Source organism: Entelurus aequoreus, linkage group LG13 (assembly GCF_033978785.1).
Source record: "Entelurus aequoreus isolate RoL-2023_Sb linkage group LG13, RoL_Eaeq_v1.1, whole genome shotgun sequence".
In the NCBI taxonomy this organism is placed as follows: domain Eukaryota; kingdom Metazoa; phylum Chordata; class Actinopteri; order Syngnathiformes; family Syngnathidae; genus Entelurus; species Entelurus aequoreus.
This window is the reverse complement of record NC_084743.1, coordinates 59101651-59128965: the sequence shown is the minus strand read 5'-3', so window position 1 is coordinate 59128965 and position 27315 is coordinate 59101651. Positions and strand designations below refer to the sequence as shown.

Sequence of the window (27315 nt, the reverse complement as noted above, 5' to 3'; positions counted from 1 at the left end):
AACCTTTTTCAACTGATCCCAACACCAACCCATTCATATCATCTCGGACAATTGTGCTAGTATCAATAGTTTCAAAAAGTCTTGGTTTTCCCGAAATTCCAGGAATTCTGAAATACTCATTCTAAGTTCAGACGGTCAACATTTTTCAACCGATTCTTTCATTAATCCAATAATATCATCTAGAACAATTGGGCTAGTATCAATATTTCCAAAAATTCCTGTTTTCCCAAAATTCCAGGAGATTCTGAATTACCCATTCTCAATCCAAACTGTTACTACGTCAACCTTTTTCAACCAATTCCAACACCAATCCATTCATATCATCTCGGACAATCGTGCTAGTATCAATATTTTCAAAAATCTGTTTTTTTCCCGAAATTCCAGGAATCCCAAAATACCCATTCTCAGTTTAAACTGTTACTACGTCAACCATTTCTAACATCAACCCAATGATATCATCTAGGACAATTGGGCTAGTATCAATATTTTCAAAAATTCCTGGTTTTCGCGAAATTCCAGGAACTCCGGAATACCCATTATCAATTCAAACTGTTCCTGCGTCAACATTTTTCAACCGATTCTTACACCAATTCAATAATATCACGTAGGACAATTGTGCCAGTATCAATATTTTCAAAAATTCCTGGTTTTCGTGAAATTCCAGGAATTCCGAAATACCCATTCTCAGTTCAAACTGTTACTACGTCAGCATTTTTCAACTGATCCCAACACCTACCCATTCATATCATCTCGGACAATTGTGCTAGTATCAATATTTTTTAAAAAATCCTGTTTTTCACGAAATTCCAGGAGATTCCAAAATACCCATTTTCAATTCAAACTGTTACTATGTCAACATTTTTCAACCGATTCTAACACCAACCCAATATAATAATATAGTACAATTGGGCTAGTATCAATGTTAAAAAAAATCCTGGTTTTCCCGAAAATCCAGGAATTCCGAAATACCCATTCTCAGTTCAAACTGTTACCACGCCAACCTTTTTCAACCGATCCCAACACCAACCCATTCATATCATCTCGGACAATTGTGCTAGTATCAATAGTTTCAAAACGTCTTGGTTTTCCCGAAATTCCAGGAATTCTGAAATACTCATTCTATGTTCAGACGGTCAACATTTTTCAACCGTTTCTTTCATTAATCCAATAATATCATCTAGAACAATTGGGCTAGTATCAATATTTCCAAAAATTCCTGTTTTCCCAAAATTGCAGGAGATTCTGAATTACCCATTCTCAATCCAAACTGTTACTACGTCAACCTTTTTCAACCAATTCCAACACCAATCCATTCATATCATCTCGGACAATTGTGCTAGTATCAATATTTTCAAAAATTCCTGTTTTTTTTCCGAAATTCCAGGAATCCCAAAATACCCATTCTCAGTTCAAACTGTTACTACGTCAACCGATTCTAACACCAACCCAATGATATCATCTAGGACATTTGGGCTAGTATCAATATTTTCAAAAATTCCTGGTTTTCGCGAAATTCCAGGAACTCCGAAATACCCATTATCAATTCAAACTGTTCCTGCGTCAACATTTTTCAACCGATTCTTACACCAATTCAATAATATCACGTAGGACAATTGTGCCAGTATCAATATTTTCAAAAATTCCTGGTTTTCATGAAATTCCAGGAATTCCGGAATACCCATTCTCAGTTCAAACTGTTACTACGTCAACCGATTCTAACACCAACCCAATGATATCATCTAGGACAATTGGGCTAGTATCAATATTTTCAAAAATTCCTGGTTTTCGCGAAATTCCAGGAACTCCGAGATACCCATTATCAATTCAAACTGTTCCTGCGTCAACATTTTTCAACCGATTCTTACACCAATTCAATAATATCACGTAGGACAATTGTGCCAGTATCAATATTTTCAAAAATTCCTGGTTTTCGTGAAATTCCAGGAATTCCGAAATACCCATTCTCAGTTCAAACTGTTACTACGTCAACCGATTGTAACACCAACCCAATGATATCATCTAGGACAATTGGGCTAGTATCAATATTTTCAAAAATTCCTGGTTTTCGCGAAATTCCAGGAACTCCGAAATACCCATTATCAATTCAAACTGTTCCTGCGTCAACATTTTTCAACCGATTCTTACACCAATTCAATAATATCACGTAGGACAATTGTGCCAGTATCAATATTTTCAAAAATTCCTGGTTTTCGTGAAATTCCAGGAATTCCGAAATACCCATTCTCAGTTCAAACTGTTACTACGTCAACCGATTGTAACACCAACCCAATGATATCATCTAGGACAATTGGGCTAGTATCAATATTTTCAAAAATTCCTGGTTTTCGCGAAATTCCAGGAACTCCGAAATACCCATTATCAATTCAAACTGTTCCTGCGTCAACATTTTTCAACCGATTCTTACACCAATTCAAAAATATCATCTCGGACAATTGTGCGAGTATAAATATTATTTTTAAATTCCCGTTTTTCCCCGAAATAATTTATTTTAAGGCGCGGCGACTTGTATTTTATTTTGTAATAGTAGTAGTAGCGACTTCCTTGTTCATGTACGGCTTCCTTTGTTTTCATTTTATTGAATTATGCAAACATGCGTGTTTAAAAATCACATTTCGATCCGATTTGTTCCACTTTGGCCTGCAGTGTAAACACATTCTAAATGGAGAACAAACGCTGTATCAATTGGTACGTGCGCCGGACGTGACGTCATTCGGCATTGTTTAGCGTCCGGTATACAACACGGTAACGACGTTTATAAGTCAGAAAAGAAGAAAACGACTTTAAAAAAAAAGAGGACAAAAATACAATAAAATAACTCATCCACACCCCCTGGTGGCAAATAGTACCAATGCGGCAATTCTCGCCCCACTAATGCCAGCGTCCACGCACTATAGTAGACTCGGCCATGTCACGTGACGCTTTATTCATCATGACGAATTGTGCTTAAAAAAAAAAAAAAAAAAAAAAAAAAAAAGTCCTGAGTTCCAGAAGCCGCGCACGCGCACACCGTTGCTGCTGGGTGGGCGCGCATCGGCTCCCGGGACAAAAAGCCGCACGCGTCCGCACTGTGCGCGTGCGCGTGGAAGTAACCGCAGGCGCGGCCGACAGCGAGGATGATGCTCTTCTGCGCGGGAGCGTCCGATCTTCAGCCCGGTTAAAAAAAAAAAGGGGAATTATCTTTTCGACTCCGTATCAGACGCCGCCATCTGTCTCACGCCACGCCGCGGACGGACAGACAGGTCAAGACAAAGTCACTTAATTGTGTGCGGGTTTTTTTTTTTTTTTTTCTTTTTTTTTTTTTCCTGTCTTGCGTCGAGGAGGTGATATCGCGCCACGCGTGGATTCAAGTGTGCAGCCCGGACAGGCGCGCACCAAAAGGGGGAAGAAGATGTTGCCAAACTCTCCCTTAATCGCCTCTTAGGTTATTTTGTCGCCGATTATTCGCCGGTCAGATGGCCGATTAAAAGGCGGGGAAAGGGCGCGCGCGTGGAGACCGGATGAGCGCGCCGGTTTAGCGACGTTTCCTCCCGCCCGCGGACCGTGAGTGGGACCGGGTGGGTTCCCTCCGTGGCTCCTTCGTCTGGACTCAAACGGACCTAAAGGGGGGACCTAAAAACCTGACCGGGAGTGGAATTATTTCACGCGTGGAATTGTGCGCCTGGCGGGAGTGGACGGACGCGGAGGACGCAGGAGACTCGCAGGTACGTGAGGTGGTCTTGGCGCATTCATGCTCTGCAAGTGGGAAGGCATTTTATTTTATTTTATTTTATTTTATTTTATTTTATTTTATTTTATTTTATTTTATTTTATTTTATTTTATTATTTTAAATACATGCACTGAGTGGATTGTGGAGAAAATGCAGATTTGTGCGTCTGAGTTGAGCAGGATTTAGAAGACACTATGAAATAAGTTGGACCGGACTAGACTGAAGGACTTGAGATAGGGACAGGGTGGACAGGGTGGACAAGGTAGACAGGGTGGACAAGGTGGACAGGGTGGACTGGTGGACAGGGTGGACAGGGTGGACTGGTGGACAAGGTGGACAGGGTGGACTGGTGGACTAGGTGGACAGGGTGGACTGGTGGACAGGGTGGACAGGGTGGACAATGTGGACTGGGTGGACAAGGTGGACAGGGTGGACATGGTAGACAAGGTGGACAGGGTGGACAAGGTGGACAGGGTGGACAAGGTGGACAAGGTAGACAAGATGGACAAGGTGGACTGGTGGACAGGGTGGACAAAGTAGACAGGGTGGACAGGGTGGACAAGGTAGACAGGGTGGACAAGGTGGACTGGTGGACAGGGTGGACAAGGTGGACAATGTAGACAAGACAAGATGGACAAAGTGGACAAGGTGGACAAGGTGGACTGGTGGACAGGGTGGACAAGGTGGACAATGTAGACAAGACAAGATGGACAAGGTGAACAAGGTGGACAGGGTGGACAGGGTAGACAAGGTGGACAAGGTGGACTGGTGGACAGGGTGGACATTATGGACAGGGTGGTCAAGGGGACAGGGTAGACAGGGTGGACAAGGTGGACAATGTAGACAAGACAAGATGGACAAGGTGAACAAGGTGGACAGGGTAGACAAGGTGGACAAGGTGGACTGGTGGACAGGGTGGACATTATGGACAGGGTGGACAAGGGGACAGGGTAGACAGGGTGGACAAGGTGGACTGGTGGACAGGGTGGACAGGGTGGACATTATGGACAGGGTGGACAAGGGGACAGGGTAGACAAGGTGGACAATGTAGACAAGACAAGATGGACAAGGTGAACAAGGTGGACAGGGTGGACAGGGTAGACAAGGTGGACAAGGTGGACTGGTGGACAGGGTGGACATTATGGACAGGGTGGACAAGGGGACAGGGTAGACAGGGTGGACAAGGTGGACTGGTGGACAGGGTGGACAGGGTAGACAAGGTGGACAATGTAGACAAGACAAGATGGACAAGTTGAACAAGGTGGACAGGGTAGACAAAGTGGTCATGATGGACAGGGTGGACAAGGGGGACAGGGTAGACAGGGTGGACAAGGTGGACAAGGTAGACAAGACAAGGTGGACAAGGTGGACAAGGTGGATGGTGGACAGGGTGGACAGGGTGGACAATGTAGACAGGGTGGACAGGGTGGACAAGGTAGACAAGGTGGAGAAGGTGGACAAGGTGGACAGGGTGGACAAGGTAGACAAGGTGGAGAAGGTGGACAAGGTGGACAGGGTGGACAAGGGGGACAGGGTAGACAGGGTGGACAAGGTGGACAAGGTAGACAAGACAAGGTGGACAAGGTGGACAAGGTGGATGGTGGACAGGGTGGACAGGGTGGACAAGGTGGACAAGGTGGACAAGACAAGGTGGACAAGGTGGACAAGGTGGATGGTGGACAGGGTAGACAGGGTGGACAAGGTGGACAAGGTAGACAAGACAAGGTGGACAAGGTGGGCAAGGTGGATGGTGGACAGGGTAGACAGGGTGGACAAGGTGGACAAGGTAGACAAGACAAGGTGGACAAGGTGGACAAGGTGGATGGTGGACAGGGTGGACAGGGTGGACAAGGTGGACAAGGTGGACAAGACAAGGTGGACAAGGTGGACAAGGTGGATGGTGGACAGGGTAGACAGGGTGGACAAGGTGGACAAGGTAGACAAGACAAGGTGGACAAGGTGGGCAAGGTGGATGGTGGACAGGGTAGACAGGGTGGACAAGGTGGACAAGGTAGACAAGACAAGGTGGACAAGGTGGACAAGGTGGATGGTGGACAGGGTGGACAATGTAGACAGGGTGGACAAGGTAGACAAGGTGGAGAAGGTGGACAAGGTGGACAAGGTGGACAAGGTAGACAAGACAAGGTGGACGGGGTGGACAAAGTGGTCCAGGTGGTCCTGGTGGAAAAGGTGGACAAGGTGGTCCAGGTGGTCCTGGTGGAAAAGGTGGACAAAGTGGTCCAGGTGGTCCTGGTGGAAAAGGTGGGCAAGGTGGACAAAGTGGTCCAGGTGGTCCTGGTGGAAAAGGTGGACAAGGTGGTCCAGGTGGTCCTGGTGGAAAAGGTGGACAAGGTGGTCCAGGTGACGCAGAGATGCGTATTGGAGTGTGCAGGTGCAGGACTTGGCGTCTACTCCTGCTGTGCCCGTGCGAGCCACGCAGGATTTATGGTGCCGCTGCACCCAAGTCAGTGTTGCTGTGTCAGCTCATCAGGTTCCACCTGACAGGGCCTCCATTTGCATTTTCATGGGCTCCGCCGCCATAAAACAACATTTTAATTCATGTCGGGATAGCCATTGACGGGAAATACCCAGCCGGAGATTTTATGGTAAACATTCTGGCGACATCATTTTTTGCCGTAAAATACCAGTGGTCATTTGACAGTAAAGACAGTCGATTTTACGGTGACTTTCTTACGACTGAGCCGGCAGGTTTTTATTTTATTTTTAATTTTTTTCAACAGTTCAATTTATATTATTGCACTGTAAACAGAGACACGATTTTACGGTAAAATAGCAGCTCAGTCGCCTGGATTTTACTGTAAAACTACAGCGGTGCTGTTTTTCAATTTACAGTACTGCACTGTAAAAACGACAGTCGATTTTACCCTGAATTTCAATGTAAAAACAACAGTCAATTTACAGTAAAGCACTGTAAAAAAAACGGATTTATCGATACTCAAAACCCCCCAAAAAACTAGCAGTCGCCTGAATTGTACAACAAAAACAACAGTTGTACCGTTTTTCCATTTACAGTAAAGCACTGTAAAAACAACGACATCAACGACTAGCAGCTCAGTCACCAGAATTCTACCGTAAAAACAACATTGGTACCGTTTTTTTTTTAATTTACAGTAATGAACTGTAAAAACAAAGACAACCACGACCGGCAGCTCAATCACAATAATTTTACTGTAAAAATGACAGTGGTACAGTTTTTCATTTTACAGTACTGCATGTTTTAAAATCATTGATTTATCGATAAATAAACTAACTGCTCAGTCGCCTGAATTCTACTGTAAAAACAACGGTGGTACAGTTTTTTTTCCTTTTACAGTACTGCACTGTAAAAACGACAGTCGATTTTACTGTAAAACAAAACCCTGAATTTTTTTTGTAGAAATAACAGTGGGACCATCCTTTAATTTACAGTACTGCACTGTAAAAATTAAGGTCGATTTTACAGGAAAAAACCCTGAATTTTAATGTAAAAATAACAGTCAATTTACAGTAATGCACTGTAAAAAACAGATATATTGATACAAATCCCCCCACCCCAAAAATAAAAACTAGCGGTCGCCTGAATTCTTCTGTAAAAATGACAGTGGTACAGTTTTTCAATTTACAGTAATGCATGTTTTAAAAACAGAGATTTATCGTTGAATAAATTAGCTGCTCAGTCGCCTGAATTTTACTGTAAAAACCACGGTGGTACAGTTTTCTTTCCATTTACAGTACTGCACTGTAAAAATGACATTCGATTTTACGGTAAAAAAAAAACAAAAAACTGGCAGCTGATCACCTGAATTTTAATGTAAAAATAATAGTCAATTTACAGTACTGCACTGTAAAAACGACGGTCGATTCTACGGTAAAAAAACCCCTGAATTTTTATGTAAAAATAACAGTGGTACCATCTTTTAATTTACAGTACTGCACTGTAAAAATGAAGGTCTATTTAACAGTAAAAAAAAACCCTGAATTTTTATGTAAAAATAACAGTCAATTTACAGTAATGCACTGTAAAAAATAGATTTATCGATAACCCCCCCCCCCCCCCCCCAAAAAAAAAGCAGTCACCTGAATTCTACTGTAAAAATGACAGTGGTACAGTTGTTCAATTTACAGTAAAAACAGATTTATCGATGAATAAATTAGCTGCTCAGTCGCCTGAATTCTCCTGTAAAAACCACGGTGGTACAGTTTTTTTCCATTTACAGTACTGCACTGTAAAAACGACAGTCGATTTTACGGTAAAAAAAACCCCAAAAAACTGGCAGCTGATCACCTGAATTTTAATGTAAAAATAATAGTCAATTTACAGTACTGCACTGTAAAAACGACGGTCGATTTTACAGTAAAAAAAAAACCTAAATTTTTATGTAAAAATAACAGTGGTACCATCTTTCAATTTACAGTACTGCACTGTAAAAATGACGGTCGACTTTACAGTAAAAAAACAACAACCTGAATTTTAATGTAAAAATAACAGTTAATTTACAGTAATGCACTGTAAAAAACAGATTCGTGAGTACAACCCCCCGCCCCCCAAAAAAACAAAAACAAACTAGCAGTCACCTGAATTGTACAGTAAAAATGACAGTGGTACAGTTTTTCAATTTACAGTAATGCATGTTTTAAAAACAGAGATTTATCGTTGAATAAACTAGCTGCTCAGTCCCCTGAATTTTACTATAAAAACCACAGTGGTACAGTTTTTTTCCATTTACAGTACTGCACTGTAAAAAACTGGCAGCTATCTATTTTTGTATATATATAAAACTAATATTTGTTTTCATGATTTATTACTTTATTAAGAGTGTTACTACTTCCACATTTCTCAACCGATTCATACTATTCCAAAGTCAAAATGCTCCTGAAAAATGTTAGTCAATTGCTTTTTAACTAATTTTACGTAAAATACACAATGGACCTTATAGTTTTGTCATGTTTATTTTAGTTTATATTTTTAGTCTCACCACCCTAAATGAAGGCAGAAGTGTAAAGAAATAAAACTAAGGCAGGTAAAATCATTCAAAAATAAGAAACATCAATCGTCAACAAAGCTTCCGAAGCGTCTGTTTTTTTTCATGCGGTTAACTATCTGCGCACGATTAGCAAGGGCGGAATAATGCATTTATTGACAGTGTTTTCTGACAAAAACATTCCACTTATCCAGGACTTTTCAGTACATCTATTTTTGTATATATATAAAAAAATAAATACAAATAAAATAAAATAAATCATGATTTATTACTTTTTTAAGAGTGTTACTACTTCCACATTTGCCAACCAATTCACACTATTTCAAAGTCAAAATTTTTCTGAAAAATGTTAGTCATTTGCTTTTTAACTAATTTTACGTAAAATACACAATGGACGTTATAGTTTTGTCATGATTATTTTAGTTTATATTTTTAGTCTCACAAGCCTAAATGTACACGGAAGAAGTGTACTCTTAATAATAATAATAATAATAATAATAATATATTTTATTTGTAAAAAGCACTTTACATTGAGTGAACAACCTCAAATTGCTACAGTGCATTAAAAAAAATTAAAAAAAATAAAAATTAAAAAAATTAAAAAATGAAGTAAAAAAAAGATAATGAAAAAATAAAAATGAATAAAAACTAGAACAGCCAAATAGCTAGAACTAGTATGCATATATCTAAAAAAAAAGGGGCTTTTTTAAAAAGAAGGGTTTTTAAGCCTTCTTTAAAAGCATCCACAGTCTGTGGTGCCCTCAGGTGGTCAGGAAGAGCGTTCCACAGACTGGGAGCGGCGGAGTGGATTATCCCTGACCTACTCTGACAGATCATGAGAATCAAAACATTCCACTTATCCAGGACTTTTCAGTACATCTATTTTTGTATATATTACATTTTTTTTCATGATTTATCATTTTATTAATAGTGTTACTATTTCCACATTTCTCAACCGATTCAAACTACTCCAAAGTCAAAATGCTCCTGACAAATGTTAGTCATTTGCTTTTTAATTAATTTTACGTAAAATGATGATATAGTTTTGTCTTGTTTATTTTAGCTTGTATTTTCAGTCTCACAAGCCTAAATGACGGAAGAAGTGTAAAGACATAAAACTAAGAAAAGGAAAAGCATTCAAAAAGAGGGAACATCAATCCTCAACAAAGCTTCCGGAGCGTCTGTTTTTTTCACGCGGTTAACTATCTGCGCACAATTAGCAAGGGCGGAATAATAAATCTGTATATCTATTTTTGTATTTATATATATATATATACTGTACATATATATATATATATATATATATATATATATATATATATATATATATATATATATATATATATATATATATATATATATATATATATATATATATATATATATATATATATATATATATATATATATATATATATATATATATATATATATATATATATATATATATCATACTTGCCAACCCTCCCGTTTTAGCGGGAGAATCCCGGTATTCAGCGCCTCTCCCGACAACCTCCCGGCAGAGATTTTCTCCCGACAAACTCCCGGTATTCAGCCGGAGCTGGAGGCCACGCCTCCTCCAGCTCAATGCGGACCTGAGACTGAGTGGGGACAGCCTGTTCTCACGTCCGCTTTCCCACAATATAAACAGCTTGCCTGCCCAATGAACGGAGAAGTTAAACAGGACAATACTGCCATCTAATGGATAGCCGACGGAACACTGAAATTCAAGTATTTTTTATTTTTTCCTATGTAAATAAAATAAATAAATATATATATATATATATATATATATATATATATATATATATATATATATATATATATATATATATATATATATATATATATATATATATATATATATATATATATATATATATATATATATATATATATATATATATATATACATATATATGTCTTAATTAGATATCCAAAAAATAGTGCTCGATACCGTGGTAGAGCGTAATATGTATGTGTGGGAAAAATCACAAGACTATTTCATCTCTACAGGCCTGTTTCATGAGGGGTTTTCCTCAATCCTCAGGAGATATAAAATACTACTTTTTTTTCATGTTTTTCCTAATAAATTCAGTTTACAAAAAAAAGATAACATTTGAGGCGCTGTGGCTTAGCCTAGCGTATAAAATAAAATATATCTTATATATGTTTTCCTCAATCCTCAGGAGATTTCCTGAGGATTGAGGAAAACCCCTCATGAAACAGGCCTGTAGAGATGAAATAGTCTTGTAATTTTTCCCACACATACATATATATACATATATATATATATATATATATATATATATATATATATATAGCTAGAATTCACTGAAAGTCAAGTATTTCATATATATATATATATATATATATATATATATATATATATATATATATATATATATATATATATATATATATATATATGAAATATATATGAAATACTCGAGTTGGTGAATTCTAGCTGTAAATAACCACACCCCCAACCACGCCCGCCCCACCCCCCACCTCCCGATATTGGAGGTCTCAAGGTTGGCAAGTATGATATATATATATATATATATATATATATATTTAAATCATGATTTATTACTTTATTAAGAGTGTAACTACTTACACATTTCTCAACCCATTCATGCCATTCCAAAAATGATAGTCAATTGCTGATATGCTAACGCTAACGCTAAGTTTTGCCAGAGTCAAATGTTTAGTTCTTTCAGGCATGCTAACGGTTAGCATCCCAGCCTTTTGTTTTTGCTCACTTTGCGGGTTTACCCCCATATGTTGTTTTACTTGACGCTATCTGGCTAGCGTGCTAATTGCTAGCATTTAAGTTCGGCTTTTCAGCATTCATTTCTTGCTGATTATGAAGCCCGATTCCACTGCGAACACCCTTATTACCTGAAAAAAAACACGGATGCAGACCCGACCTTAACCTTTTGTGCTTGACGGGGTGAATAAAAGAGCTTTGTACTTCAGCCACTTCTCATGCGAGCGCAGACTCTTTTAGCGGAGTCGAAGGACAGATGGAACTTTGGCCATTCTGCTGGCCTACGAAGGTCGATGGTCGATGTTCTAGGAACCAGAGGCACGGGCGCAGAAGGACAATCTGCTTCCTGTCGCGTGCACAGTAAAACGCCGCACACGAGCTACTTGTGGGGGGGAAAAAAAAGGCCCCGTTAAGAAAAGAAAAGCAGTCTCTAAACACTTTATCGGCGGCTGGAAAAGCCGACGGTGCAGAACTCTTCTGTCTGAGCTTCTCTCTCTCTCTCCAGCGAAGTTCAAGGACCAGGGAGGGCGTTCAAATTAACGACGTGTAATTAATAGAAGACGCCTAATTTTACCGCGGCTTCTCATCTCACAAACTCCAAGATTGGTTCAATCGGTTGAGTCACCCCTGCAAGTGCTTTAGTGCAGGGGTTCTGCAACCTGCGGCTCCCTGTGGCTTGCCTTTTCACACAAAATGTCAATAAATATTGGCAATTTCTAAATGTGTGTCTTTATGTGTCTATATGTGTGTCTAAATGGGTCTATATGTGTGTCTATATATGTGTGTCTATATGTGTCTATATGTGTCTGTATGTGTCTATATGTGTGTCTATATTTGTGTCTATATGTGTGTCTATATGTGTGTCTATATGTGTCTATATGTGTCTGTATGTGTCTATATGTGTGTCTATATTTGTGTCTATATGTGTCTATATGTGTGTCTATATGTGTCTATATGTGTCTATATGTTTGTCTATATGTGTCTATATGTGGGTCTATATATGTGTCTATATGTGTGTCTATATGTGTCTATATGTGTCTATATGTGTGTCTATATGTGTCTAAATGTGTCTATATGTGTCTATATGTGTGTCTATATGTGTGACCAAATATGTCTATATGTGTCTATATGTGTGTCTATATGTGTCTATATGTGGGTCTATATATGTGTATATATGTGTCTATATGTGTGTCTATATGTGTCTATATGTGTCTATATGTGTGTCTATATGTGTCTAAATGTGTCCAAATGTGTGTCTATATGTGTCTATATGTGTGTCTATATGTGTGTCTATATGTGTCTATATGTGTGTCTATATGTGTGTCTATATGTGTCTATATGTGTCTATATGTGTGTCTATATGTGTCTAAATGTGTCCAAATGTGTGTCTATATGTGTCTATATGTGTGTCTATACGTGTCTATATGTGTGTCTATATGTGTGTCTATTTGTGTCTATATGTGTGTCTATATGTGTGTCTATATGTGTCTATATGTGTCTATATGTGTGTCTATATGTGTCTAAATGTGTCCAAATGTGTGTCTATATGTGTCTATATGTGTGTCTATATGTGTGTCTATATGTGTCTAAATGTGTCCAAATGTGTGTCTATATGTGTCTATATGTGTGTCTATATGTGTGTCTATATGTGTCTGTATGTCTATATGTGTCTAAATGTGTCTAAATGTGTGTCTAAATGGGTCTATATGTGTGTCTATATATGTGTGTCTATATGTGTCTATATGTGTCTGTATGTGTCTATATGTGTGTCTATATTTGTGTCTATATAGATAGATAGATAGTACTTTATTGATTCCTTCAGGAGAGTTCCCTCAGGAAAATTTATATATGTGTCTATATGTGTCTATGTGTGTCTATATGTGTCTATATGTGTGTCTATATGTGTGTCTATATGTGTCTAAATGTGTGTCTATATGTGTCTAAATGTGTCCAAATGTGTCCAAATGTGTGCCTATATGTGTCTATATGTGTGTCTATATGTTTCTAAATGTGTCTATAAGTGTCTAAATGTGTCCAAATGTGTGTCTATATGTGTCTGTTTGTGTGGCTATATGTGTCTATTTGTGTGTGTATATTTGTCTATTTGTGTGTGTATATTTGTCTATTTGTGTGTCTATATGTGTCTATATGTGTGTCTATATGTGGGTCTATACTGTATGTGTCTCTATGTGTGTAAATGTGTCTATAAATGTGTCTATATGTGTGTTTATACTGTATGGGTCTATACTGAATGTGTGTCCTAATGTGTGTCTAAATGTGTGTCTATAAATGTGTCTATACGTGTGTCTATACTGTATGGGTCTATATGTGTGTCCCAATGTGTGTCTATATGTGTGTCTATATGTGTGTCTATATGTGTCTAAATGTGTCTAAATGTGTCTATATGTGTCTAAATGTGTCCAAATGTGTGTCCATATGTGTCCATGTGTGTCCCAATGTGTGTCTATATGTGTGTCTATATGTGTCTGTATGTGTGTCTATATGTGTCTGTATGTGTGTCTATATGTGTCTAAATGTGTCTATATGTGTGTCGATATGTGTCTATATGTCTGCATACGTGTCTATATGTGTCTATATGTGTCTGTATGTGTGTCTATATGTGTCTAAATGTGTCTATATGTGTGTCGATATGTGTCTATATGTCTGCATACGTGTCTATATGTGTCTATATGTGTCTGTATGTGTGTCTATATGTGTCTAAATGTGTCTATATGTGTCTATATGTGTGTCTATATGTGTGTCTATATGTGTCCAAATGTGTGTCGATATGTGTCTATATGTCTGTATATGTGTCTATATGTGTCTATATGTGTCTGTATGTGTGTCTATACGTGTCTAAATGTGTCTATACGTGTCTATATGTGTGTCTATATGTGTCTAAATGTGTCCAAATGTGTGTCCATATGTGTCTATATGTGTCTGTATGTGTGTCTATATGTGTCTAAATGTGTCCAAATGTGTGTCTATATATGTCTATATGTGTGTCTATATGTGTCTATTTGTGTGTCTATATGTGTCTATATGTGTGTCTATATGGGTGTACACTGTATGGGTCTATTTGTGTGTCTATATGTGTGTCTATATGTGTGTCTATATGTGTGTCTATATGTGTCTGTATGTTGCTGGGCCGGTTTTGGAATCAGAATTGTACTATTATTGTATTATTCTGCATTCATTCTTTGGATTAATATTAAAAAAAAAAAAAGGACATTATTGTTATTTTAGGGATTTATTTGGTGGGAAATGGGCTTAAATGGCTCTTTGTAGGTTCTAGAATGATAATAAATTATATATATATATATTTCCACGAGTGTTCATATAACACATTGTGCAATCTGTAATACCACACGGAACGGCAAAGTCTGCCTTCTTGAAAAAAGGATCCACGCACGACCCACGTGAGTTTGGAGCCTGTCCTCGGGATGATTCTAGTGAGGCGCTGCAATTACAAGCAAAAAAAAAAACCCCCACAAAGTGTTACATTTCCGGGTTAGCTGTGAAAACGCCGCCAAGCGCTACAGCTCAACGCCAGAAGTTCCGATTGCATTGTTGGCTTCTTGGTTTGTTCGTCCGAAGGCGATTGCGGCAACTCGTTGGCGGTGGGGAAAAAAAACCAACACGTCTGTGAGTGGCGGCTTTGCCACGCGCATTAGACCTGCTTACGGGCACCGGGAGGGAGCAAAAGGACCCGGGAGGAGTGAACGCTTCTGTAAATGGATTACACTTGTCGGCCGCTTTTCTACCATCCTGGTGCTCGGAGCATTTGGACACTTTTGCAACCTTCACCTACTGAGGGGTTCAGTGTCTTGCTCAAGGACACTTCTGCAAGGTCACAGAGTGGGGTCCGACTACTCTACCGCCAGATCCATGTCGCCCCACAATGCACTTTACAACAAATTTAACAGAAATCCCTTGCGAGTGTTTTTCAACCCGTTATCAACCTGGATGTTATTTGGTATTTCGGCGTATAATTATACATTTTTTACAACTACAACAGAACTACATCTGCAGATGAAATTTACAGAATTTTCCGGACTATAGAGCGCACCGGCATATAAGCCACACCTCCTAAATTTTAGGGTGAAAACATGTTTTCCATATATTAGCCGCACTGGACTATAAGCCGTAGATATGTTGTGAAAGGAGTTATTTACACAGAAATATTCTGTAAATGTTTATTTATACCTTAACCTCGAAAGCAGTGGTCCCCAACCTCTTTGTAGCTAAAAATTTGTCCCATGGACTGGGGGGGGGGCGGGGGTAGTTTTTTTTGTGTTTTTTTTCATAAAGAAATACAATCATGTGTGCTTACGGACTGTATCCCTTCAGACTGTATTGATCTATATTGATATATAATGTATATATTGTGTTTTTTATGTGATTTAACATAAAAAAGAAAAAAAATATATATATATATTTTTTTTTCTTCTTTTTTTTCTTGTGCGGCCCGGTACCAATCAGTCCGCGGACCGGTACCGGGTCGCACAAGAAATAAAAAAAAAATTTAAAATATATTTTTTATTTTTATTTTTTTCATAAAGAAATACAATCATGTGTGCTTACGGACTGTATCCCTTCAGACTGTATTGATCTATATTGATATATAATGTATAAATTGTGTTTTTTATGTTGATTTAATATAAACAAATATACATATATATGTATATATATTTTTTTATTTTTATTTTTTCTTGTGCGGCCCGGAACCAATCGGTCCGCGGACCGGTACCGGGCCGCACAAGAAAAAAAAATAAAAATAAAAAAAATAAAATAAATATATATATATATAGTTTTTATTTTTATTTTTTTCGTTGTGGCTTGTGCAGCCCTTTGAGACACTTGTGATTTAGGGCTATATAAATAAACATTGATTGATTGATTGATAAAGAAATACAATCATGTGTGCTTACGGACTGTATCCCTGCAGACTGTATTGATCTATATTGATATATAATGTATATATTGTGTTTTCTATGTTGATTTAATATATAAAACAATATATATATATTTTTTATTTTATTTTTATTTTTTTTATTGTGCGGCCCAGTACCAATCAGTCCGCGGACCGGTACCGGGCCGCACAGGAAATAAATAAAAATAAAAATATATTTTTTATTTTTATTTTTTTCATAAAGAAATACAATCATGTGTGCTTACGGACTGTATCCCTTCAGACTGTATTGATCTATATTGATATATAATGTATATATTGTGTTTTTTATGTTGATTTAATAAAAAAAAAAATAAAAAATAAAATAAAACATTTATTTTTATTTTTATTTCTTGCGCGGCCCGGTACCAATCGGCCCGGTGGTTGGTACACCTTTTAGCTCTTATATTGGTGCACCTTTTAGCGCTTATTTCCAAAATTGTGTACACTACTGAATTGGCGTCTTATGCCGACATATGGACACTTATACTGCCATCTGGTGGTGTCAGAAGAATATAACGTACAATGGATTTTTAGTTTTTATTCTAATTAGGGTCCAATAAGCCCAAATAGCAAATAAAAATTAAAAAAAGCATGTAAACAAACAGCTTGGGCCTTAAGAGGTTAATTATTTCCAAATGGTGTCTGTAACACGGCAGTAAAACGGCTGATCGAACAAAACAGAAGTCATCGCCATGGACCCACTAACTGCGGAAGCTAGCTCTCCAATCAGCTAAACAGACTCAATAACTCCACAGTGATGTTGAAAAATTTCCCAAAATTCTCAGAATTTCCCAAAATTCTCAGCATTCCAGGTTTTCCGGGACATTTTTCCCATTCAAAATGAATTGGCCATTTTTCAAACTTCCACCGTTTCCACTTTAAACACATTGCACCATCCTGAAAATTTAAAAAAAAAATCCAGGATTTTCCAGAATTCCTGGTTTTCCAAAGCCCTATTTCCACCCTTTTTTCCTCTGGCGACTACTCCTTCCACATTTTGCAACGCATTTCAACCGTTCCGCCGTCGAAACATTCCTCTTAAGTGGTTTTTTGAACTGGAAAAGTTCCCGGTTTTCCCCGAAATTCCAGGAATTCCGTGATGCCATTTCTCAATTCAACATGTTACTTCTTCAACATTTCTCGACCAATTTGAAAAATTCCAACTCCAACCATTTCAACTCATTCAGACCATTCAAGTTTTTGAACCATTTTCAAACAAATTCCCGCTTTTCCCGAAATCCCCACAATTCCGGGAAATATTTGGGACAATGGGACATTCTTCAAAGATCCACAACTCCCACATTTTTCATCTGATTCAAACTGTTTGAACTTCAAAATATTTAGCCTGTTCGGGAATTGTGTGCTCTACTTCAACATTTCTAAACAAAATTCCAGGATTTTCCAGAATTCCTGGTTTTCCAAAGCCCTATTTCCACGCTTTTTTCCTCTGGCGACAACTCCTTCCACATTTTGCAACGCATTTCAACCGTTCCGCCGTTGAAACAATCCTCTTAAGTTGTTTTTTGAACTGGAAAAGTTCCCGGTTTTCCCCGAAATTCCAGGAATTCCGTGATGCCATTTCTCAATTCAACATGTTACTACTTCAACATTTCTCGACCGATTTGAAAAATTCCAACTCCAACCATTTCAACTCATTCAGACCATTCAAGTTTTTGACCATTTTCAAACAAATTCCCGCTTTTCCCGAAATTCTCACAATTTTGGGAAATATTTGGGACAATGGGACATCCTTCAAAGTTCCACAACTCCCACATTTTTCATCTCATTCAAACTGTTCCAACTTAAAAATATTCAGCCTGTTCGGGAATTGTGTGCTCTACTTCAACATTTCTAAACAAAATTCCAGGATTTTCCAGAATTCCTGGTTTTCCAAAGCCCTATTTCCACCCTTTTTTCCTCTGGCGACTACTCCTTCCACATTTTGCAACGCATTTCAACCGTTCCGCCGTCGAAACATTCCTCTTAAGTTGTTTTTTGAACTGGAAAAGTTCCCGGTTTTCCCCGAAATTCCAGGAATTCCGTGATGCCATTTCTCAATTCAACATGTTACTACTTCAACATTTCTCGACCGATTTGAAACATTCCAACACCAACCATTTCAACTCAACCAGACCATTCAAGTTTTTGAACCATTTTCAAACAAATTCCCGCTTTTTTTTAAATTGTGTGCTCTACTTCAACATTTCTAAACAAAATTCCAGGATTTTCCAGAATTCCTGGTTTTCCAAAGCCCTATTTCCACCCTTTTTTCCTCTGGCGACTACTCCTTCCACATTTTGCAACGCATTTCAACCGTTCCGCCGTCGAAACATTCCTCTTAAGTTGTTTTTTGAACTGGAAAAGTTCCCGGTTTTCCCGAAATTCCAGGAATTCCGCAATGCCATTTCTCAATTCAACATGTTACTTCTTCAACATTTCTCAACCGATTTGAAAAATTCCAACTCCAACCATTTCAACTCATTCAGACCATTCAAGTTTTTGAAGCATTTTCAAACAAATTCCCGCTTTTCCCGAAATCCCCACAATTTCAGGAAATATTTGGGACAATGGGACATTCTTCAAAGATCCACAACTCCCACATTTTTCATCTGATTCAAACTGTTCCAACTTCAAAATATTTAGCCTGTTCGGGTATTGTGTGCTCTACTTCATAATTTCTAAACAAAATTCCAGGATTTTCCAGAATTCCTGGTTTTCCAAAGCCCTATTTCCACGCTTTTTTCCTCTGGCGACTACTCCTTCCACATTTTGCAACGCATTTCAACCGTTCCGCCGTCAAAACATTCCTTTTAAGTTGGTTTTTGAACTGGAAAAGTTCCCGTTTTTCCCCGAAAATTCAAGGAATTTCCTATTTTCACCCTTTTTTCTGGCGACTACTTCTTCCACATTTTTCAACGCATTTCAACCGTTTTACCATTAAAACATTCCTCTTAATCCTTTTTTTTTTAACTGGAAAAATTCCCGGTTTTCCCGAAATTCCAGGAATTCAGTGATACCATTTCTCAATTCAACATGTTACTACTTCAACATTTCTCGACCGATTTCAAAAATTCCAACTCCAACCATTTCAACTCATTCAGACCATTCAAGTTTTTGACCATTTTCAAACAAATTCCCGCTTTTCCCGAAATTCCCACAATTTTGGGAAATATTTGGGACAATGGGACATTCTTCAAAGATCCACAACTCCCACATTTTTCATCTCATTCAAACTGTTCCAACTTCAAAATATTCAGCCTGTTCGGGAATTGTGTGCTCTACTTCAACATTTCTAAACAAAATTCCAGGGTTTTCCATAATTCCTGGTTTTCCAAAGCCCTATTTCCACCCTTTTTTCCTCCGGCGATTACTCCTTCCACATTTTGCAACGCATTTCAACCGTTCCGCCGTCGAAACATTCCTCTTAAGTTGTTTTTTGAACTGGAAAAGTTCCCGGTTTTCCCGAAATTCCAGGAATTCCGCGAGGCCATTTCTCAATTCAACATGTTACTTCTTCAACATTTCTCGACCGATTTGAAAAATTCCAACTCCAACCATTTCAACTCATTCAGACCATTCAAGTTTTTGACCATTTTCAAACAAATTCCCGCTTTTCCCGAAATTCCCACAATTTTGGGAAATATTTGGGACAATGGGACATTCTTTAAAGTTCCACAACTCCCACATTTTTCATCTGATTCAAACTGTTCCGATTTCAAAATATTCAGCCTGTTCAACATTTCTAAAAAAAATTCCAGGATTTCAGTTCAACTTCAGCATTGGAGCATTCACATGCAATTCCCTCAGGAATTGCCTCATCTAGTTGTAGAACATATACCTTTGCAACTACCCCTTCAGTCTACCTTCTCTGGGAGTATGATCAAATAAAGTCTTTATGTGGCACAAAATAGCTGTCCTGGCGCAACATGTCTTCCAGGCGCTCGTAAAACGGCTCATTGTTTCCACCCGTTTCTGCTCATGTAGCCGAGTTCGGGCCAAATGTCGCGACTTCTGCAGAACACCACGCCTTGTTTTTCACGGGATCACGTCGGGGGATCGAGCCGGAGAAAAATCCACAAATTGCAATTGGGCGGGAAAAGATGGGAAAAATACTGTTTCATCTCCGTGGGGGAGTGATATACTGTCGGTCCAATCTCAGGCTCGCATTGCTGCCCGCAGTGATGTTTCTATTTCCACATATTTTAAATGAAATCATAAAAAATAAAAAGCCCGCCAGAGGTGGCCTGTAATGTGGTTGCGGCAGAAAGGCAAATATTTGAAAGATGGAGGAAGACTGGGATGAAAAGGGTTTAACTTGCTTTCTGTTTTGTGTGACTGGAAACAAAAGCTGAGCGCTCATGAATAAAACAAATGAAAAAAAAAGAAGATACAAGTAGGATAATCAACACCAACAAAGCAAGTATGCTTGCTAGAAAACACTGAAACAGATAGTAATGTTCTACTCTTCCAAAATGCGTTAGCTTGATGCTAATTTCCATAGGATTTGCCATAGACAGGCTACTAATAGCATTAGCAATTTTACATGGCGATGTCAACACATCCAAACGAATGTTACAATCAAACAGCTGGTGTGTGATAAGCACAGTGCTTACAATATAAACACTTTGTAGGGCACAAGTATGCTCGAATATATAGTAAGGTTCCACTCATCCGAAATGCGTTAGCTTGATGCTAATTTCCATGGGATTTGCCATAGACATGCTACTAATAGCATTAGCGATTTTACATGGCAATTTCGACACCTCTAAATGAATGTTACAATCAAACATCTGGTGTGATAAGCACAGTACTTACAGTACAAACACTTTGTAGGGCGCAAGTATGCTCAAACATATAGTAAGGTTCTCCTCTTCCAAAATGTGTTAGCTTGATGCTAATATCCATAGGATTTGCTATAGACATTAGCGATTTTACATGGCGATTTCCACACATCCAAACGAATGTTACAATCAAACAGCTGGTGTGTGATATGCACAGTACTTACAGTATAAACACTTTGTAGGAAGCAAGTATGCTTACTAGAAAACGCTCAAACATATAGGAAGGTTCTAATCTTCCAAAATGCGTTAGCTTGATGCTAATTTCCATAGGATTTGCCATAGACATGCTACTAATAGCATTAGCGATTTTACATGGCAATAGCTGGTGTGTGATTAGCACAGTACTTACAGTATAAACACTTTGTAGGGCGCAAGTATGCTCAAACATATAGTAAGGTTCTACTCTTCCAAAATGCGTTAGCTTGATGCCAATTCCCATAGGATTTGCCATAGACATTAGCGATTTTACATGGCGATTTCAACACATCCAAACGAATGTTACAATCAAACAGCTGGTGTGTGATAAGCACAGTGCTTACAGTATAAACACTTTGTAGGGCGCAAGTATGTTTGCTAGAAACATTCAAACATATAGTAAGGTTCTACTCTTCCAAAATGCGTTAGCTTAATGCTAATTTCCATGGGATTTGCCATAGACATGCTACTAATAGCATTAGCGATTTTACATGGCAATTTCGACACCTCTAAATGAATGTTGCAATCAAACATCAGGTGTGATACGCGCAGTACTTACAATACAAACACTTTGTAGGGCGCAAGTAAGCTTGCTAGAAAACACTCAAACATATAGCATTAGCAATTTCACATGGCAATTTCAACACATCCAAACGAATGTTACAATCAAACATCTGGTGTGATACGCACAGTACTTACAGTACAAACACTTTGTAGGGCGCAAGTATGCTTGCTAAAAAACACTCAAACATATAGTAATGTTCTACTCTTCCGAAATGCGTTAGCTTGATGCTAATTTCCATAGGATTTGCCTTAGACAGGCTACGTACGTAATGCACTTAAAAGTGCATGGGCTCCGTTCATTTTCATGGTGGTATCAAACACGTTCCAAGAAATCGTGGAAACTCACAGGTATCGACTACTGAAATCGGGGTACGACGACAACCCTGGAAATGGGCGGGATCGTGTTGCGATAAGGACGAGGACGGCGGGGGTTTACATGCGGACACGGTTTGCGTGCGGCGCCACGACAGATGCCGGCTCGACGGCACATCTCCAGCTCGCCAGGGAAGAAGGAGTGAGAGATGGCGTTGAGCGTGAGGAGTAGAGAAAAAAAAAAAAAAAAACATAAATAGAAGTGTAGAGATGGAGAGAGGACTGATGCCAGGAGAGAGGGGAGTGAGTGGTGTGCTGCATGCCAAGCAGCACACCACGAGAAAGGTGCTGTGTTGCTCTGATATATCACCGCTTCCTGTAAGTCCCGAAAATGTGTCTCTGGGGGTGACAGCTTTAGATTTTTTTTTTAGCGGAGCAGAAAGAGAAATTGCTTATTTGCGCTTTTTTTTTTTTTTTTTTTTTTTTTTTTTTTTTAAGGTAAAACAGTTTTGACATAATCTTGAGCTGGGGAGCATGTAAATAAATGGAGCCATTATGTTGAAAGCCTGCCTGACAGCTCCAGTATGTCAGCTTGTGTAAAGTCTTCTGCAGGGTACTGACGCTAGGGATGGCGCTGTTGGGGGGGGAAAAAACAAATTAATTAGCTTTGTCGTTCGGATGATGGGCGCTAATGGTACTGGTGACAAACATTGCCGCTAACACGGAGGATTAATGTTAGAATAATTTATGGCTACTGAATCCGGCGATTTTTTTTCCGTAAAATCCAATGGTAAATAAGTTGCGCGTAACGTTTGTCATCCACTCATATACATTAGCGATTTTACATGGCGATTTCAACACATCCAAACGAATGTTACAATCAAACAGCTGGTGTGTGATAAGCACAGTACTTACAGTATAAACACTTTGTAAGGCGCAAGTATGCTTGCTAAAAAACACTCAAACATATAGCAGGGTTTTACGCTTCCAAAATGCAATAGCTTGATGCTAATTTCCATAGGATTTTCCATAGACAGGCTACTATTAGCATTAGCGATTTTACATGGCGATTTCAACACCTCTAAATGAATGTTACAATCAAACATCAGGTGTGATAAGCACAGTACTTACAGTATAAACACTTTGTAGGGCGCAAGTATGCATGCTCAAACATATAGCAAGGTTTTACGCTTCCAAAATGCGTTAGCTTGATGCTAATTTCCATAGGATTTGCTATAAACAGGCTACTATTAGCATTAGCGATTTTACATGGCGATTTCAACAATGTTACAATCAAACATCTGGTGTGATAAGCACATTACTTACAGTATAAACACTTTGTAGGGCGCAAGTATGCTTGCTAGAAAACACTCAAACATATAGCATTAGAGATTTCACATGGCGATTTCCACACATCCAAACAAATGTTACAATCAAATAGCTGGTGTGTGATAAGCACCGTACTTACAGTATAAACACTTTGTTGGGCGCAAGTATGCTTGCTAAAAAACACTCAAAACATATAGCAACGCTTTACGCTTCCAAAATGCATCAGCTTGATGCTAATTTCCATAGGATTTGCCATAGACAGGCTACTAATAGCATTGTAGGGCGCAAGTATGCGTGCTAAAAAACACTCAAACATATAGTAAGGTTCTACGCTTCCAAAATGTGTTAGCTTGATGCTAATTTCCATAGGATTTGCCATGGAGAGGCTATTATTATTATTACAAATCCTTTTCAACTTATATTCAATTGAATGGACTAAAAAGACAAGATATTTAACGTTCGAACTGGAAAACGTTGTTATTTTTTGCAAATATTAGCTCATCTGGAATTCGATGCTTGCAACATGTTTCAAAAAAGCTGGCACACGTGGCAAAAAAGACTGAGAAAGTTGAGGAATGCTCATTAACTACTTATTTGGACCAGAGATATATTTGAGACAATACCGCCGTACCGGTTTCTTTTCAATCGGTAGTAGTGTGCCTTTGTTCCGACCATTTCCCGTTTTATTAAAGAGTAATTCCATTATTAATGAAACGACTTTTTTGGTTAAGTAACAAGTAACTGTAATGAATTACTTTTTCAAAGTAATTTTCAGAACTCTGGTAGAAGCAGGAATGTGGTGTTTTCGTTTAAAATACCCGTATATATCGTAAATCCCGATTTGGCCTAAAAACATCAGTTTTGGTCCGTTTCGACCCAGCCCTACTTACAGTATTAACACTTTTTAGGGCGCAACTCAAGACTAGCCAGCAAAGACGGACCATAAAGTATACACTACTGCCATCTAACGTCTTGGCCAATGTAAATAAGACTCAGAAATGTGATAATAAAACTAAAAGTACCCAGGTACCAGGATTCGGTACCGTATTGGTTCAAATGGGAATGGTACCCATCCCTAGCGCATGTAGAGTTCTGTTTGCCTGCATTGCCGGTGGTGCGTTCAAGGTGTGTACGGATGTTTTAATCAGGTCTACCTGTCACAATTATTCAAAGCAGGTTGTTTTCCTGTGTTTTGGTATTTAGTTCCTGTCTAGTGCTCTTATTTTTCAATCCACTTCCTCTCTGCCCTTGTTCTCAGCTGCTTTACCTCTTGGCTGAGCGCTGATCTGCACACCTATTTAGGAGACTAACCTGCCAACGATGTCTAATCACTTCCTGAACGCTGCTTGTGTTTGGCACTGGTTGCGGTTTTACCCGTCGTCCCCCTGCTTTTTTTTTGGTGTTCCTAATAACATTACCTTTTCCCGAACACGTCGTCTACCTGTCTCTGCATCCCGGGGTTATTTTTTATCAATGCACACATCTTAATAATGCAAATTCAATGCTAAAGATGTGCATATATTGCAAAAAAATAAAATAATAACCCACCAGTGCCTCCATGATAATGTCCCCCTCTACTTCAAAGAACTGCTCACCTCCTCCAACCTCCGAGGACAAAGCTATGAACAGTCTGTGGAACGCTCTCCCTGACCACCTGAGGTTACCACAGACTGTGAATGCTTTTAAAAAAGGCTTAAAAACCCTTCTTTTAAAAAAAAGCCTTTTTTCAGATATATGCGTGGTTGTTGTAGTTTTTATTTTTTATCAGCTTTTTATTCATTTTTTTAATACACTAGCACTTTGAAGTTGTTTGCTCAATGTAAAGTGCTTTTTTACAAATAAAATATATTTGTATTATTATTAAAATTATAACAAAAAGAGAATAATATTTGTTTATTCAAACAATTTTCCCTAAAATAATAATAATAATAATAATAAAATAATTATGATAATGATATAAAAATAATAGGACATAATAGTCACTGCTCGATTACGGAAATAATCGATAGCTGCAGCCCGACAGTCACAAAACAACCACTAAAAGAGAATAATGAACAATTCAATGAAGAGTTAATCATGTAATCGTAGCGCTAACAATTCCAGTCACTCCATGCGGACTGCAGCCTCACTGACATTAGGCAACAACATTAGGCAACAAGCCCCGCCTTTTAAAGGCACATACTCACGCACTCTGATCTCGTAATGGTGTACACCGCTATTACTTCTGTATGATTATTATTCTTACTGACTTCTGCTACTTCTGTCATATAAAATTAAAAGCCTCGGAGAGGACACAAAGTCATATGTAATATCCCCATGTTTATATTGTTTTGATTTAAACAAAGACAACTCTCAAGGGTCAGAGCTTTAGAAGCCATCTTTAAGTTTTATTTTTGAAGATATTTTTGTAATTTACAAACGTAGCTTGGAGTGATGAATGAATAATCCATACCCGTAGAACCGCTATGGACACTTATTTCTGGTTTACGGCATTAAATATACATGAAAACACTCCTACAGACATCCCACATGGGACGGTTCAGTAAGTTAGAATTGTTTTAGTTATATTGTAAAAGTTACAAACGTTGCTCAGAGTGATGCATGAATAATCCATACGAGTATGGACACTTATTTCTGGTTTACGGCATCAAATATGCATGAAAACACTCCTACAGACATCCCACATGGGACGGTTCAGTAAGTAAGAATTGTTTTAGTTATATTGTAAAACTTACAAACGTTGCTTGGAGTGATGCATGAATAATCTTTAAGAGTAGAAACGTTATGGACACTTATTTCTGATTTACGGCACCAAATATGCATGAAAACACTCCTACATAAATCGCACATTGGACGGTTTAGTGAGTAATAATGGTTTTAGTTATATTGTAAAACTTACAAACGTTGCTTGGAGTGATGAATGAAGAATCTTAAAGAGTAGAAACGTTATGGACACTTATTTCTGGTTCACGGCATCAACTATGCATGCAAACACTCCTACATAAATCGCACATGGGACGGTTTAGTAAGTAAGAATGGTTTTAGTTATATTGTAAAACTTATAAACGTTGCTTGGAGTGATGAATGAAGAATCTTAAAGAGTAGAAACGTTATGGACACTTATTTCTGATTCACGGCATCAAATATGCATGAAAACACTCCTACAAAAATCGCACATTGGATGGTTTAGTAAGTAAGAATGATTTTAGTTATATTGTAAAACTTACAAACGTTGCTTGGAGTGATGCATGAAGAATCTTTAAGAGTAGAACGTTATGGACACTTATTTCTGAATTACGGCATCAAATATGCATGAAAACACTCCTACATAAATCGCACATGGGACGGTTTAGTGAGTAATAATGGTTTTAGTTATATTGTAAAACTTACAAACGTTGCTTGGAGTGATGAATGAAGAATCTTAAAGAGTAGAAACGTTATGGACACTTATTTCTGGTTCACGGCATCAACTATGCATGAAAACACTCCTACATAAATCGCACATGGGACGGTTTAGTAAGTAAGAATGGTTTTAGTTATATTGTAAAACTTATAAACGTTGCTTGGAGTGATGAATGAAGAATCTTAAAGAGTAGAAACGTTATGGACACTTATTTCTGATTCACGGCATCAAATA

General features: G+C 38.3%; 1 protein-coding gene across 3 annotated transcripts in view; it reads left to right on the top strand.

The window, feature by feature from the left end:
- Positions 1 to 3282: 3282 nt before the first annotated feature.
- Positions 3283 to 27315, top strand: part of zgc:172282 (leucine-rich repeat and fibronectin type III domain-containing protein 1-like protein) — a 532113-nt gene continuing 508080 nt past the window's right edge. For 2 of the 3 annotated variants that reach the window (XM_062068089.1, XM_062068090.1), the window contains exon 1: positions 3283 to 3722. The gene's annotated coding sequence lies outside the window, so the exon portion shown is untranslated. The remainder of the gene's footprint in view (positions 3723 to 27315) is intronic. The other variant, XM_062068091.1, reaches the window with a different exon arrangement.